This window comes from Salmo trutta, chromosome 30 (genome assembly GCF_901001165.1).
Source record: "Salmo trutta chromosome 30, fSalTru1.1, whole genome shotgun sequence".
Lineage (NCBI taxonomy): Eukaryota > Metazoa > Chordata > Actinopteri > Salmoniformes > Salmonidae > Salmo > Salmo trutta.
Genome location: NC_042986.1, coordinates 18,838,313 through 18,854,676, shown reverse-complemented (window position 1 = coordinate 18,854,676; position 16,364 = coordinate 18,838,313). Strand labels below are relative to the sequence as shown.

The 16,364-nt window shown below is 44.2% G+C and overlaps 1 protein-coding gene across 1 annotated transcript in view; it reads right to left on the bottom strand.

Moving 5' to 3' along the window:
* The window catches only part of LOC115168873 (plexin-A1-like), an 85,990-nt gene extending 72,318 nt beyond the window's left edge, over window positions 1–13,672 (bottom strand). The window contains exon 1 of the mRNA XM_029724400.1: window positions 13,457–13,672. The gene's annotated coding sequence lies outside the window, so the exon portion shown is untranslated. The remainder of the gene's footprint in view (window positions 1–13,456) is intronic.
* Between the last annotated feature and the right edge of the window lie 2,692 nt (window positions 13,673–16,364).

Here is a 16,364-nt window from a genome sequence, read left to right as displayed (position 1 = left end):
AGGCCTGATAACCGTCAACGATGAGACAGCCTATACGGAGGAGGTCAGAGACCTGGCAGTGTGGTGCCAGGACAAAAACATCTCCCTCAATGTGAGCAATATGATTGTGGACTACAGGAAAAGGTGGGCCGAACAGGCCCCCATTAACATCGACGGGGCTGTAGTAGAGCGGGTCGAGAGTTTCAAGTTCCTTGGTGTCCACATCACCAACAAACTATCATGGTCCAAACACACCAAGACAGTCGTGAAGAGGGCACGACATCACCTTTTCCCCCTCAGGAGACTGAAAAGATTTAGCATGGGTCCCCAGATCCTCAAAAATTTTGACAGCTGCACCATCGAGAGCATCCTGACCGGTTGCATCACCGCCTGGTATGGCAACTGCCCGGCATCTGACTGTAAGGCACTACAGAGGGTAGTGCGTATGGCCCTATACAACAATACATGGGGCCAAGCTTCCTGCCATCCAGGATCTATATATTAGGTGGTGTCTGAAGAAAATTGTCAAAGACTCCAGTCACCCAAGTTCTCTCTGCTACCGCATGGCAAGCGGTACCGGAGCGTCAAGTCTGGGTCCAAAAGGCTCCTTAACAGCTTCTACCCCCAAGCTATAAGACTGCTGAACAATTAATCAAATGGCCACCCGGACTATTTACATTGACCCCCCCCTTTGTTTTTACACTGCTGCTACTTGTTGTTTAATATCTTTGCATAGTTACTCTACACCTACCTACATGGTTTGATTTGAAATGTCTACATTTTCCATCTCGTGTGCTATTGTGACAGTGATTGACCATAGTGGACCCATCTGAAGATTCCAGAAATGGAAGATTCCAATGTGGAGGTTTATAGTGGAATGCTTCAGGGCTCTCTCGCACTGGGCAGCTCTAGCCACGTGATCTGCCGGAAAACTGGGTCTGGCTGTGGATGTGGTTCTGATTAGTGCGGCTAGGGCCTGAAAGCGTTCCAGCCATGCACGGCCAGAGCCAGGGGAATAGGGTTAGCACGGCTCCCTGCCTTATTACGCTTTATACAAGTGATGACAGCACACACCTGTTTCCTTACTGACCCCCGTACCCCCTACCATCCCTAGGGGAATAACACTCTATTGGAGTGAGATGGGGCGGTGAGGAGGGGGGTTGATCTCTGTCAGGTTGGTAGCCTCTGGTATGTGGTAAAGGCCGGTAATTCAGGCAATTCATCCAATCAAGCAATTAAGTAATTCAGCACACCTCTGAAATATAAACAGCCGTGGCCCACTTGGGAAAATAAGCCTGGATATTATAGCCTTCTGTCTGGGTCTATACCACACTAATGTACTGGCACTCATTTAACATGTAGGATCCGGTTATACTACCACATTACTACAGCCATTTAGTAGAATCTACTCCAGTGAATGAGTACTTAGGGGGAGAGATGAAGGGATGCAGAAACAGAACAGTGATTTCCCCGCTCCACCAACATCCCAACTCTCCACAGCTCTCTGTCTGGGAGTTGGAGCAGTACATACACATCCCCAGTAATCAGCAAACATTCCGGAAACATTTTACGTAAACCAACATAGCATTCCCCAAGTCTCTATACTGCCGTGTTAGTTGTACACAAATACACAGCAGCAGTCGTTTTTGGTTGCAACAGTTTATGAGAACGCCCTTCTGTTACTTAGTAGGGGGCTGAGACATGATATAGGGATGTATTGGAGGCCCTGACACACACAGAGAACCAGAGCTATTCCTCCTGGCCTGCTCTCTCTTCCTCACGGTCCAGAGGATCTCCACTCATCACTGGAGTCTTTCAGCCACGGACGAACTCAACAGGAAATTGGGAAGAATGGCTAGGGAGTCCGCAAAACTGGCAACGGTTGGGAGAGGATTGACCCTAGATAAACACTCCAAACCAAACACACACATGCACACACACAGACACAGTCATGTAAATGATATGGACTATACAGGAGTTGTGTGCAAACAGTCCCTCTAATATGTGCACACAAACACACACCAAACATCCGTCGTACTAGCTACCATCCCACAGTAAAACATATCAATCGTCCATGACTGGGACTGGGGACATTCAGTCAGTCATCCTAAAGGCCACTATACAAAGGGGGTCATTGGGGCGTGAGAGCAGGGCCTGTGAGAGGACTTGGCCTGCCCTGCTGTGGATCATACCCTGCATTGCTCTGCATAGCTGTGACTCCAAAGACGTTCTCTTATCGGGCCTGGGGTTAGCAGGCTGATACAGAGCTGTGTATATAACAAACAACATTACTACATCCCCAACTTGAGATGGGATCACACTGTTAAATTACTCAGGGACCAAGGTGAGTGGGACAAAGACATCAACTGTGCCTCAGTTACACACAGTTACACACACACACAACATCTGTCCCGGGTCTAAAGCTGTGCTTCGCAGACAGATAGTTATACACAAATGCACAAAGATAAACAACGAAACACACACAAACACAAATATATACCTAAAAAGACCTCAAAAGATTGCAAAGAGAGAAATGTACATTTATTGACAGAAGTCTCTTAATCTCACTTTGTGGCCGTCTCAGTATCAACCAATTCATTTTCCTAAAAATCCCCTGGAGTGAGTGATGTGCTAAGCCCCCTGCTAAACGTAAAGCTAAAGCTTCTGCTCCAGTGGTCATTGAGCCCAGAACCACTGGAGGGATTTGTAAGGCTAACAGCTGTTTGGGCTGTGGCTGGGGGGTAGTCATGACTAACAGTCCTCCTCTCATCATCGTCATGCTGCTATACAATACTAGAGAAACATTGCAGTTAGTTCCTTCACAAATAAACAATTTGTGATTTTTTCAAATGTAACCGGGGGAAAACATCTGAGCATTATCAGCCCAGTTCCACTGTAATGTGATTGAGGTCTAATGTGGCAGAAGGTGATCAACTGAAATGCATGTGTAAATAAACACACAAGCACAAACCGACTCCCATGCCAAGACAGCCAGAGGCACACAGCTGGTCTGTTCTCCTTCTCCCCTGAACTGTGATAGTTAGCAGGGAAACATGTGAATAGAATCTCATCAGGGGGAAGGTATGTGAACCCTGACCCCTGCCCGCGACCCACAGCAGGCCAGGTTCCTCCATGCGCTGCCAGTATAATCATTTCCATAGCAGGCCATTCGGACCACCAGAGAGAGGGCGAGGGGAGAAGAGGGTAACGTTTGCACACGCCAGGTCTGTTAAAGGAATCACGCTGCTGATGTTCCACAGAACGGGCCATGTTTCTCAGCCCATGTCTCCCTCCTTCTCCTCCTCCCCCTCCACACCGCCGCTGGCCAGCTTCTCTCCAAACCATGACCAAGCAGCACAGGTTACAGGAACACACTGCCTGGGCTAGTGCTGCATCCCTGTATGTCATAGCAACACCAGCTAGCTACTAGACTAGAGCACTGCACTGCTCAGCGACACAGAAAGAACTGTGGTATTGAAGAAGCGCTATTCATCCGTGAAGGCCTGGTGAGTTATAGGTCACCCAGCATGGTAACACTGAGAAATGCCACTCTTCATCCTGGCCTTTCATTTAACCCTTTCAAATCCCCACAGAGGGGGTGCACTTTTCCACACATTCTTCTGGCGATGCGTGGTGTCCATCAGATGCGTGGTGTCCATCAGATGCGTGGTGTCCATCAGATGCGTGGTGTCCATCAGATGCGTGGTGTCCATCAGATGCGTGGTGTCCATCAGATGCGTGGTGTCCATCAGATGCGTGGTGTCCATCAGATGTGTGGTGTCCATCAGATGCGTGGTGTCCATCAGATGTGTGGCACCAGGAGGTCTTCTGCTCTGACATGGAGAGGCAAGGATTACAAACCCTATGACTGCCTCAGGCCTCGTGACGTTAGGGAGCAGGGGGCTTTGGACTGCACCGTGATACATCAGGAGGAGCAGGACAAGGACATGAATAATGAGTTAAACAAAGGGAGAAGGGAAATATCCTTTCCCTGCCATGTAGTGGTCTGTAGTATAACCCTCCACTCCCAGAGAGATCAATAAGCTCATTCAAATCCTTTGATGGGGTATTAATTAGGAGATTACTGAACACCAGCCTGCACCTCACCCCTCCTCTGTCTGCACTCAGTGGAGACCACTGTCTCAGGACAGGACTGCATCAGGCCCAGAACTACACCCCAGCTCCCAAACTGATGGTGCTATGTCAGTATAGACCTCGGTCAGAAGACATGACAGCTGGACCAGAACTCAACCACAGCTCACCTCACACACCACTGGTCCAAAGTCAGTGGAGAACACTGTCAGAGGACATGACCGCATCTGGACCAGAACTCAACCACAGCTCACCTCACACACCACTGGTCCAAAGTCAGTGGAGAACACTGTCAGAGGACATGACCGCATCTGGACCAGAACTCAACCACAGCTCACCTCACACACCACTGGTCCAAAGTCAGTGGAGAACACTGTCAGAGGACATGACCGCATCTGGACCAGAACTCAACCACAGCTGGTCCCATGTCATTTGACAGGAGATAGGGGCATCACTTTTTGACAGCATCTCTTTTGATTTAAACAAAACTTTCTATACATGTTTGCCAATGGAAGAAGTGGTAAGAAAGTTACTATTTGGATCTGAATGCCAAAACATTCAAATCAATCAAATAAAATGTTCTTGGTCGCACACACCTATTTAGCAGATGTTATTGCGGGTGTAGCGGAATTAAGAAATATAGAAATATTAGGACGAGCAATGTCGGAGTCCGGGATGTATAGACAATATGGACATAATATGGATAGAACATGTAGTATATCTGAAGAATATGCCACTCTCAGGACAAAAAGGTGCTCAAAGTTGACCCATTTTGCATACCCCACCATACCATGAGACATCCATTCTCAATCAATGGAAAATACATTTAAGTTGAATTGTATTTTCTAATTACTGCCACCAAGATGGCCGCCAGTTCACCCACCGTCAAATGTCAACTTAAATGGTCATGTCAATTCTAGTATCTATATTTCTATGATTTCAATAGGTTTCCTATGGAGGATTGACAGTATAATTTCAAAAAACAGATATTCCATTCAAGGTCAACATTCTCTGATGTGTGGACCTCCAACCATCATTATGTTACCATTTAAATGTTTACATTTCAATTGTATTCCCATTTTAGTACATTTTTCAGCCAAAACATGACACCCACCCTGTATTTAAGAGCCTGTTTTGTCTCAACTGAGGGTGGGTACAACGCAAAAGCCTCAGATGATGTAAAATAGGTTCTAAGCTACAACGTATGCAAATATGAAAAATATTAATTGACTTAAAGCGAAAAAAAATGAGATTTTTTTTAGTAAGCTTATAAATGATATCAATCTCAACTGTTTATCTTTTGCAGTGATAAAGACTCATAGTATGGTGGGATAGGCAAAATATTTCAACTTTGAGCACCTCTATCTCCTAAATGTTTTGCCATTCGGGTCCAAAAAGTCACTTTCTGAGCACTTCTACAATTGGCAAATATGTATGGAAGGTTTTGTTCAACTCAAAAGGGGTGCTGTCAAAAAGTGATTGAATTCAAATGGATTTACCCGATAGAGACCTTGACAAAGAGGCCACAGAGCTGTGAGAGTGGTTAACAAGTTACCCCTCACCGCATTTCCCAGGCCCAACCCACCAGATGTCAGTCTCTTCAGCACTGAGACAGACAGACAGACAGACAGACAGACAGACAGACAGACAGACAGACAGACAGGGGAGGGGAGGGGAGGGGAGGGAAGGGGAGGGGAGGGGAGGGAAGGGAAGGGGAGGGGAGGGGAGGGGAGGGGAGGGAAGGGAAGGGAAGGGAAGGGAAGGGAAGGGAAGGGAAGGGAAGGGAAGGGAAGGGTGTTGTTGCTGCTACATGTGAATCCTTGTGCCGATAAATAAATAAACACGAGCCGTTTCAGCCACAGGTGCTCCGGCAGGGGGTGAAATAGGGTCTCTTAACCCAGCTAAGAGAGGGCAGGGTTGTGCGAACACCCCCCTCTACACTCCCCTCTCCTCCCTCAGAACCAGGGTCTGTCCTCCCTGTCCTGTCCCCACAGGGAGCTGATTTGTTGTGCTGGTGGTGTCCGTACGGCTGGGCTTTCCCAGTCCCCAGGGCCAAGCTCCTCCTGTGATTCACTCTCTATTAGTCTTACATACAGCCCTGGCCTGCTGAATTATTACCATCCCTCGATGAGCAGCAGCTTGGTAATAGACTTAATGCAGTATATCGGACAGGAGAGAGAAAATGACAAGAAATCATCTATATGTAATAGGAGTAAACGATCAACGCATAAGAAAAAATTATGAGATTTTGTGAAGAATAAACTACTGACTGCTTTAGTTTCACAATGGAGAGGAATTTATAGCAGACTGTTGTGTGGGGGAAAAGACACACAAAGTGTAGACATACACACACACACAGCGCACTGTAGACACACACACAGTGCACTGTAGACACACACACAGTGCACTGTAGACACACACACACAGTGTGGTAGTTTCTCATTAGGAACCCCGACCTGCCTGGAGCAAAGTCTCAGCTGAGATCCCTAAACAAACACTCTTCAAAACACATTTGGGGAAGAAAAAAAACGCATTAGCCGGGAAATGTGTTGAGTGAATTCATCTCCATGCATTTCTACAGCCTCCTCTCACAGAATGCTACAACAGCACATCTGGTAGAGCAAAGTAACAAAAGCTTGTGATAGGTCACGGTGACAGCAGGCAACAGATGGTAGAGTGTGTGATGGCCTGGACCTACGGGCTGAGAGATATGCTGATGTTGAAATAGAGATGGGTCCTGGAGTACGGAGGGGGGGGGAGTTCCTTCCCACCAGGTCCGACGCACCTGAGCTAAACAGGGTGTCCTACTGGCCTTAAGGCCTCAGTACCCAGAACAGGCTTTGTGTTGCTATACAGAGCCAACAGCAGGGCAAGTTAGGATACTATACCAGATAAGAACACTGAGCCCTGATAAGGCTAGCACTATGTTACCAAACCACTGCTAGGTCATTTTAATTATTGGATGAGTGTTATAATAACTTACACTTAGAGGGTCGTGTGCTCATAGGCACACACACACACACACACACACACACACACACACCGTGACTTTTGTCTTTGACTAAGCACTCAACAGAATGAGGTGGACCAGCCAGCGTCCTGATCAGGAGGAGTGCTATGCATGCAGACTAAGAAGTTCCCAGGCTCCTGCCCAGACTGTCAATATCATTGTCACCGTCAGACTCGTCATCCCAGGAAAGCCCTTCCTCCCATCTCCTCTCTGCTGCAAGCCAGCGAAAACAGTGGATCAGAATAGAAGATGTGTCTCAAAACTATGTGACGAGAAAACACCAGTCTAACTTTGGCCATGGCTCAGGGCTAAAAATATCATCCTAACCCACCATGATTATTCCTTGTGTTATTGTTTTTCTATTTGTTCTACTATTTCTCTATTTTTCTCTCTGCATTTTTAGGACGGGCCCGTAAGTAAGCATTTCACTGTTAGTATACACCTGTTGTTTACGAGGCATGTGACAAATACAATTTGATTTGATTTGAATTGTGACGGAAGGATGATGTGTGGATGGTGATGTGTCGGGGCGTGCATGCTGTGGCAGGGATACTGACTAGGGCTGAGAATTGCAAGGGACCTCACGATACAATATCCACGATCCTTTCTGTAGGTGCTGATACAATATGTACTGTGATTCTCACGATATTCACGATTCTGTAAGTATTGCGATTCGATACTGTGATTATATTGAGATTCGCTGTTTCAAACATATTGCTCACCATATGTCTGCTGCAGAGGGACAAGAGAGAGCCATGACAAAATGAGTTTTGATCAGTCATGGAAATAAAAGTGCTGAAAACGTTTTGGCTCCCTATTTAAAAATATGATGGAGAACAAGCTATGAAGGAAAAATACTATTTTGGTGCAGGTACAGCCAACTAGAGCAAAAAACGATATATTAATGCAATATGTGTCTGAATTTCTCAAGCCAGCCATAAGACAGACGCTCCTAATTCACAGGATAAAAAAAACAAAAAAAGTATTTTCCTAAAAATGTTATTATGTTGTTGTTGTTGCAGAAACGCCTTCTTGAACATGTGCAACGTTATGTGTCTTAATAACAAACTCGTAGGTGATCTGTAAATATGAATACAAATGAAAGTATGAGCCTAGTTCATTTCTCACAGAGAAGGATTTTTCCTGGCTAGCCTTGATTGGCTGAGATAATGGAGGGGACGGTCATGCCGTGAGAGAGGTCCTGATTTGTCTGCCATGCCACATAATGGGGTCTTCCCCGATCAGCGACTACTGCAGATTATTTTTTAAAGATAATAGCAATGGAGAACTGCAAACATGTTGCTATACCTCTCAACAACATTGCTCTCCTGAATTGAACTGCCGCTGTAGAGAAAGCTCAGTAGGAGAATGTTGTGATGGACTACATTCTGGAGGACGATGGGCTTCACCTGTACCCGAATACCCGAGACCCGATCCAGAATTCTAAATGATATCACGGGTCTGGGTCGGAAATGATTGTCACGGGTCTCGGGTATGTGTAATTTTAACGGACTTATCCGGAAGGACCCATACAGATCAGAATGTGACTCCTGCAGTAGAGAGAGAGAGAGATCCATTTTATAATTTATGCTGCTGCTCTTTGCTTTTCACGAGAGTCGCATGTGTAGCTTGTTGTTGGCCAATCATAAATCATCAAGAGGCAAATAGGCAAAAGTTAGGAGATAATCTAATCAATGGAAGATGGAATTAAAATGATGGAATGGAAGGAGAAGGATAGGCTATAACAACCAAGAGCCAACATATTCTGAATGGAGTTGTGGTTATTTGGAACTGTGTCGGTTGAGCGCATGCAGCCTCAATAAGTTGCTTGGTTTCTAACGCCAGCTAACATTACATCTTATTTAGTCAGAAATCTGTTTGTATTGTTAGTTGTTATCTAGGGGTGTACTCAAAAAAGAGCTCCCTAGCAAGTGTGAAACTTTCAAGGGGATTTTCTGGCACTTGTCTAGAAGGTGGAACAAGTTTATCACATTTCAAATAAGCATAACTTTCCCATGTTTCTCCAAACTGCAGTGTAAAATATACAGTTTTGAAGCTTTGAGTCTGTACTTTTATAAAAATGTACAAAAAGCCAATCTTGGAAATGGTACAGAAAGACTAAAATGGGAAAAATCTAGTCACATATATCGATACAATATGAAATATCATAAAAAATGATATCCCAATATGTAACTGTATCGACCCCCCCCCCCCATCACTAATACTGCCAGGGGTTTACTATTCCAATAATGTGGAATGGGCCCATCCTCTTCAAGCCAGGTGTACTGTATGGATAACAACCCAAACACACGTACAGTATTTACACATATAGGAGCTTTTGAGGAATAAGTGCTGATAAAATTGTGTTTATTCCTGACAAAAACATGCAGGCCGTCCAATAGATATTCAAATTGAATTTCAGAAAACAAACAGCATACTTGCTGTGGCAAAAATCAAGTGGAATACTAATCACTAAGTTAGAGCTCATGTACTTCACAAAAGACTGTGATTTTGATCACATTGAATACGTCTGCCTCCTCCATTTTCTTTACCTGTCATTTTTCCCCGAAAAATGTAGAAGAGAAACTATTTCAATCTCTGTCCCTTTGATCTAGGTGCCCTTTTACAGCGGAGCCAGCTTCAAAACATTTCAGACATAAAAGCTCCACTATCCCTGACAGACCAGAGCCTTGAAAGAGAAGATAGGAAAAAGTAGAGGACAAAAATACCAAAGAATAGATTGTTATTACTGAGATGAATAGGGTCTACTGCAATAACAAAACATTTCAAATAGGTAAATAACAAGCATTTCAATGAATCAACATGGATTCACTAATTGAGTAGCTAGAGAAGCCTACACACAGAAGTGTGATGTATAGGGTTTATCATTCTGGGATGTAGTCCATACACACCTGGGGAAAATAGCATTTTGTTCGTTTGGAACCGTTTGGAACTTTGAGACGCAGATAGATGCACTGAGTGAAGTGGTGTGGCAGTGGCCTGTTTAGGGTGGGAGCTGTCAGGGACAATCATTCCACATAACATATCTCCCTGTCATTCAAGCAGGTAAGGGCCATAAAGGTCTGATTCAAATACTTATTTCTACCATACTGTTCTGTTTGACATCATCTATGATTGTTTTTTATACAAAATAATTGCCTACAGACGCCGAGGCGTGCACAGAAATGCACGGTGACTGGCATTCCATACTAAGTGGGGTATTCGTGGCCCAAAAGCTGGCAGATGGCGATATTGATCTGGTACTGATGGTTTCGTCTTACCGTCCAAACGCATTGTATGCACCCCGCAATGCACTTGTATCCTCCATGGACCGGTTTGTACCTAAAACATTCTCCATTTAGGCTGCAAAGGTGTCGATTTCCTCCTTAACTAGATTAATGGTGAGAAGGCGGAAACAGTTTTGTAAAATATGCTTACTTTCTTTATGAAACACAATTTTCCACCACCATGCTAGTGGCTAATAATACTTCCTGACGTTGCACCCTGTGTCCAGCCAGGGGTAACACTTCAATCACACCAACAGCATCATTGCATTATGGTACACCAAAAGTACATTCATTTCCAATGGAACCCTGCGTTTGTCTTGCAGCATTGCGTTGCAGAGGCAGTTGCAGTGCGTTCTGTGTGGTACATATGTTGGATTTATCAAATGTATGCGTCAAATTGTATACGTAGACGGCTTGGCAGAAATGGTAGAAAAAAGTGAATATTGAACTTTTGTTGCACACATATCCAGATGATGCTGCGTTCCATTTTGCATAATGTTGCTGTCAGTGTGATCAAGGCACAAACAACAGACTGCTGCAATCTGATCGGCCAAATGCAATATGCAACATCGGAGAATAGCATTCCTAGCCATTAGCCACTAGCATGGTGGTGGAAAATTGTGTTTCATTACATTTACGTCATTTAGCAGACGCTCTTATCCAGAGCGACTTTCATAAAGAAAGTATGCATATTTGACCCACTTCTGCCTTCTTGCCATTAAATCTACTTAATGATCAAACAGACGCCTTTGCAGCCTGAATGGAGAATGTTTTAGGTATGAACCGGTCAACATGGGACACGAGTCCAGACTCATTATCGCCATCTGCCGCCTTTGGGCTAGGGTATTCATGGCCTCTCTCATTTAAATGTCTTATTTTGGCCTGCACATGGCTTGTCCCCACTGTCCACTGATAAACTGTGTTTATTGTGGCTAGAACCATGTGACCCACACTTTTCAGATGACATGCATGCTGAGCACATATTGCTCTGAGTGCATGAGAAAAGCAAATTAACAGACACGCAGTCCAGATTTAAAGCAAAAATAAGACAAATGTATGGAGCCTTTATAGTATAAGCTACTGCAGCTAAGGAATGACTCCAGCGTCCATATGATATTCAAATAACTCCCGGGGGGGGGGGGGCATTGCCCCTGTGACAACCCCTAAATGTGGAGTATGAAATAATGAATTTTTAAATAACTAATTTTTGCTATCTTTTTTTTTACATCTGTTATTAGACAGTGGCAAAGATGATGATTATGAACATGGTCTTTTGCCTGCTAATGCCTGCAATGCAGTGAAGAAAACGATATGACAACAATAACGTCTAATGTAACTGGCCCCTCTAACAGTACAACTGGCCCCAGCTTGGCCCCCCCAGTTGAAATGGTCTAGAACCGCCACTGCTTATCATATATGGCTAAGGCTACTGTAGCCTATGAATTGCGGTTTGGTCTCAGTTGATATGGCTAGACATTTTTCCTCCACAAACGGAGATGCAAAAGGAAAACAAAATAAAGATTGCCTTAGGGCAGCCAAACATGAGCGCGGGAACCATGACACAAAGCCCCCAGTGAGCGCCCCTCAAAACAATATCACTCACCGTTAGTTGATTCATAACGCAAGTAGGGGTCTAAATCAACCAGATTTCCCCACTATTGTTACAATAGGGAAATATGCCTGTTGTATTACATCGCTAGGCTATCAAATCAAATAGCAAGATGAGTGCGCTGAAAGCTAACAGATGTCTGCAAAAATTTAATCAATATAATTAAGTGGACCCATTTGTAATTATTGACAATTGTGAAAGAATAGCCTAAAAGGTTCGCACATCCAGTGATTGCTTCTTAGCTTGTCATCCACATTATGCTATTTATGAGTAGCAAGACCACACACCAATGTGTAGACTAAATAAAACTTGGATGGTAGTCTATGAAGTGGCCCTCAAATTCTCCAATAAGGCCCACATAATAAAAATAGTGACCGTTTGATTACGCATAAAAGCCTAATAAAAATGTACTTGCATATAGTACTTATATGTCTACCAATGGTGCATACCCTGTGGTTGTGTGAATAACAAGCACGGCCCGCACCGCATGCATGTAGGCTACACATCTAAACACACTGCAATAGGGAATCCTAACAAAAGCGGGACAACAACAAAATGGTTAATCCCCTAGATAAATTCGGAAATGAAAGGAATCACACTCCAAGAGAAATCTGAAAGCCACTCTGATGTCTGAACATTACTATGCATTGTGGGCAGTAAAATCCGATCGCCTAAATGCGGAATCTAAAGTGGAGGTTATATACGAGCTTTTTCCAACACGTTCCAGCATAGTCATACCACTTTTATCCGATTTTCTCGGCATCGAAATGAAATGCATAGGCTGCATCCAACAGTCATCCCCAAACCAATCGTCACCTACGTATTCTGTGTAAAAAAAAGATATACGATTACATTAAAGTGCATGTTGATGCGACATTAAAATAATAGTATTTAACAGCTGCGTCAAGACATGTCAAAGCTTCTGAAATTACTTCAATAAATTGCCATTTACGGCTTTATTTTTCTCCACGCAATGATACAGTGGCAAGCTCTATGTGTGCAAGTTATGGAGTTGAAAACGAAATGGAATTTTCTATTCTCCTTTTGTATTCTCCTGCAGTGATCTGCACACATTCTGCATGTGAGAGAACGCCCCAGCTATGTAGCCTACACACGGCTGCTTGACACTTATATCCATTCGTAACCGGTCTACTTTACCAACTTGCCAATCATATCAAATAGGGCGTTCAATTATTTTGCCAAACAATGTGGTCTGCCCAAACCTGAATAGGCTGAGGGAACGCAGATAGGCTAATTGAACCAAAATGATTCCCTCAAACCGCATTCATTGAGTCCTCGGTTGCCTATCCGAATTATATTAATACTAAGACACGGGGAATAGAAACAGCCGGGGAAGAGACATCGGGAGAGAGAGAAGGAATGTCAGTCACTCAATCGAGCCACAAACTACCCTACAAATGACACTGTAATAACCACCTTATAAGTGAAGTTGCAGCAGAAAAGTTTTGCTCTACTTACGAATAATTGTGATCTTGGGGTTTGTTTTCTTCAGCATGGTTAAAATATTAAACTTGAAGGCATTTCCACGACTGTCACGATTCTCGTCCAAAAGCTCCGCGTTCCGAGTCTTGAGCTTCTCACAGCATGAATGGAGTGGTATGCGGTCTGAGCTCGCAATAGCAAGTAAAAGCCTCGTTCTGAGCGGAATGAATGCTCGCTGCTGCTGTCTGCTTGGTCGCGTCGCCGCCTACCGCGTGTAGGTGGCAGCGTTGAGATCGGTAGTGGCCACTGCATTTGACTTGGTGACAGCTCTGTTATAAGGGCAACGTCGTCTGTCAGACTTCTTTCCTAACACGGATTGATTGAAGGTAATTTTTTTCATGAAGTTTAATCATTCCAACACAATAGGCCCAGACTTAACTTGGGTCTCAATTTACCGTTGAGAGTTAGAATAGTAGAATACAAGGTGTAGATCCGACATTTGGTTGTGCATCAGCAGTTTTTCTCTTGTTTTGTCAGTCACTGAACATCCCTCAATTAGCCGTGTCAGCTAACATTTTTAGATTGGTAAATTAGTCTATCTATCATGTTATCTACACTGAACAAAAATATAAACGCAACATGTAAAGTGTTGGTCCCATGTTCCATCATGACCTGAAATAAAAGAGGCCAGAAATGTTCCATGTACACAAAAATCTTATTCCTCTCAAATTTTGTGCACAAATTAGTTCACATCCCTGTTACTGAGGAGTTCTCCTTTGCCAAGATAATCCATCCACCTGACAGGTGTGGCATGTCAAGAAGCTGATTAAACAGTAGGGTCATTACACAGGTGCACCTTGTGCTGTGGACAATAAAAGGCCACTCTAAAATGTGCAGTTTTGTCCCACAACACAATGCCACAGATGTCTCAAGTTTTGAGGGATTGTGCAATTTGCATGCTGACTGCGGGAATGTCCACTAGAGCTGTTGCCAGAGAATTGAATGTTCAGTTCTCTACCATAAGCTGCCTCTAACGTAATTTTAGACAATTTGGCAGTACATCTAACCGGCCTCACAACCGCAGAGCCCAGTAGCCACGCCAGCCCAGGACCTCCACATCAGGCTTCTTCACCTGCGGGATCGTCTGAGACCAGCCACCCTGACAGCTGATGAAATTGTCGGTTTGCACAACGGAAGAATTTCTACACAAACTGTCAGAAACCGTCTCAGGGAAGCTCATCTGCGTGCTCGTCGTCATCACCAGGGTCTTGATCTGACTGCAGTTCGGCGTCGTAACTGACTTTAGTAGGCAAATACTCACCTTTGATGACCACTGGTATGCTGGAGAAGTGTGCTCTTCATGGATGAATCCTGGTTTCAACTGTACTGGGCAGATGACAGACGTATGGCGTCGCGTGGGCAAGTGGTTTGCCAATGTCAACGTTGTGAACAGAGTGCCCCATGGCGGCGCTGGGATTATAGTATGGGCAGGCAATAATTTGATTGCACAGAGATACCGTGACGAGATCCAGAGGCCCATTGTCGTGCCATTCATCCGACGTCATCACCTCATGTTTCAGCATGATAATCCATGGCCCCATGTCGCAAGGATCTGTACACAAGTCCTGGAAGCTGAAAATGTCCCAGTTCTTCCATGGCCTGCCTACTCTATCTGACATGTCACCCAGTGAGCATGTTTGGGATGCTCTGGATCTACGTGTACGATATCCAGAAACTTCACACAGCCATTGAAGAGTAGTGGGACAACATTCCACAGGCCACAATCAACTTCCTGGTCAACTTTATGCGAAGGAGATGTGTCGTGCTGCATGAGGCAAATGGGGGTCATCCACGCCCCTAATTTTTTTAAAGGTATCTGTGATATCGGTATTCCCAGTCATGTGAAATCCATAGATTATGGCCTAATTTATTTATTTCAGTTGACTGATTTCTTTATATGAACTGTAACTCAGTAAAATCTTTGAAATGGTTGCATGCTGCGTTGATATTTTTCAGTGTAAATTTGCAGTAACCAAGGCCAAATATCGACCGGCCACCCAGGTGGCCCTCATTGATTTTGTTCGTCACTCTCACTCAGATATCATTAACTTCTTATGGATGGTGGCAGTATTGAGTAGCTTGGATGACTGACGTGCCCAGAGTAAACTGCCTGCTACTCACTCCCAGAAACTAAGATATGCATAGATTTGGATAGAAAACACTCTGAAGTTTCCAAAACTGTTTGAATGATGTCTGTGAGTATAACAGAACTCATATGGCAGGCAAAAACCTGAGAAAAAATCCAAACAGGAAATGGTCTGTAGTATTTCAATTAATTCCCTATCCAAACTACAGTGTCTGTGGGGTCATTTTGCACTTCCTAAGGCTTCCACTAGATGTCAACAGTCTTTAGAACCTTGTTTGAGGCTTCTACTATAAAGTGGGGATGAATAAGAGCTCCTGGAGACAGAACACTGCCAGCAGGGCATGAGCCTCAGGCATGCGCACTCACGTGAGAGGTCGCTCAGTTCCATTGCATTTCTGAAGACAAATAATTTCTCCGGTTGAAACTTTATTGCGGATTTACGATAAAAACATCCTAAAGATTGATTCTATATATCGTTTGACATGTTTTGAATTTTCGTCTGACCAGCGCGTCCTGAATTTGGATTTGTGAACTGAAGGCGCGAACAAAAAGGAGGTATTTGGATATAAAGGATGGACTTTATCGAACAAAACAAACATTTATTGTGGACCTGGGATACCTGGGAGTGCATTCTGATGAAGATCATCAAAGGTAAGTGAATATTTATGATGCTATTTCTGACTAATGTTGACTCCAACATGGCGGATATATTGTTTGGCATGTTTTTGTGTCTGAGCGTCGTACTCAGATTATTGCTTTTTCGGTAAAGCTTTTTTGAAATCTGACACAGCGGTTGCA